Raw genomic sequence first — 1,593 nt, 5'->3', positions numbered from 1 at the left:
TGCTCTAACCACTAGGTTATTGGCTAGTCTCAGTAGTGGCCTTCCTTCACCCCTCCTGTTGAAGTTTGCTCACAGGCAGACATGATGGGACATAATGTGTGTGTGAGACTTGTTGAGCAGTGATGAAGGGAGTCTTGGCATTTCTTTTTAACCAATGATTGTCAACTCAATGCTTCTGTTGAGAATGCTCAACTCAGTGCTTCTGTCAGCTAGGTATTCTGGTTCAGGGAGGTGCCTGCCCTCTGAACAGTCTGGATGGAACAGTCCAAAAGGGAGAAGTACCACCCTTGCCCTCAGAGTCAAATGCCTGTGCTCCAGGGAAGAGTAGGAGTTCAGATATACTTCAGCCCAGCTGAAGGCTCCTCCTAAAGCAATTTGTATTGCTATTAGGAGACATAAGTATCCCCATTTACTTTATGGAGATCCTATGTACCTAACCTGTCCATTTGGTTCACCCTTCTGGGCAAAGTGCCTAAACTTTAACAACTGCAGTGCTTACAGTGGAGCTTTCCTTAGGTGTCATTTAGGATTAGCAACCAATAGGACATATAAAGTGCTTAATCCCATTGAAATCAATAAATATTAGGCATCCCGATACTTTGGAAAATCCTGCTTGGTACTATTCTGCATCTTTGGGTGCCTAAATATCTTTAAAAGTCTGTCTCTGAACTGAAATGGTTGGAGTTAGGTCCCTTTGTGACTTATCTGAAATCACAAAGGAAGTCAGACCTCCCAAATCCCAGTTTAGAGACTTACCTACCAGACTATCCTTCATCTCTAAACCTAGACCTGGGGATGTTGTGAGTTTAAATTAATGAAATTTTAAAATACCCATATTAGTAGTCTACAAAACCAATTAGTCAAAAAGTCAGAATGCAAATGTATTCCATTTTATGCCATTTTCACCACAAAGATTTCAATCAACTGATTTTGATGTTAAGAGTTGAAAGGGTAAGATATAAGACAAGAAACTAGGACTCTTTCCAAAGTAAGTTACATACACATTAGTGACATGTAGGGGGTGCACATGCACCCCATGAGATCAGCTGTGCACCCCCTGGAAGTGCCAGCCATGAAATGCACTTCTGGTTTGGCTGCTGGCTCAGCGATCAGCTGCTGGGGGACCCCCCCTCACCTGTCAGCGATCTGGTGCCCCCCCAGACTTGGGAGGCACCAGTCGCCCAAGTACATACATAATCTTGTTCTTTAGCCTTTCCCAAAGCAAAGCGAAAACAATCCTCTGATAACCATAAGAGATTTCCAAACAGCTTTACAGGGCAACCGAAGCTACTGCTGGGAGAAGAGGAACACACACTGCATCTTTAAAATGTAGCAAAAATCCTTTTCTTGGTCAGTCCTTATCTAGTATGTCTCAGGCAGCTCCTTAGTGTTCCAGGCTCACCTCTACACTGTCTTACCCTGCTAACAGAAGAGCCCCTTTCTGCTTTACTCTCCTCTGGTTTTGCCCCTCCTTCAGGAACGGTAGGCAAAAGTTAGAAAATCAACTAGCAATACTAGAGGACAAGACTAACTGTCATTTACCACAGTGGGAGGAGCACTGAGCTGTGGGTGTGCTGTACAGCAGCAGGCAGA

Source organism: Alligator sinensis, unplaced genomic scaffold (genome assembly GCF_000455745.1).
Source record: "Alligator sinensis unplaced genomic scaffold, ASM45574v1 scaffold557_1, whole genome shotgun sequence".
NCBI lineage: Eukaryota > Metazoa > Chordata > Crocodylia > Alligatoridae > Alligator > Alligator sinensis.
Note: the sequence above shows the minus strand (reverse complement) of the source record.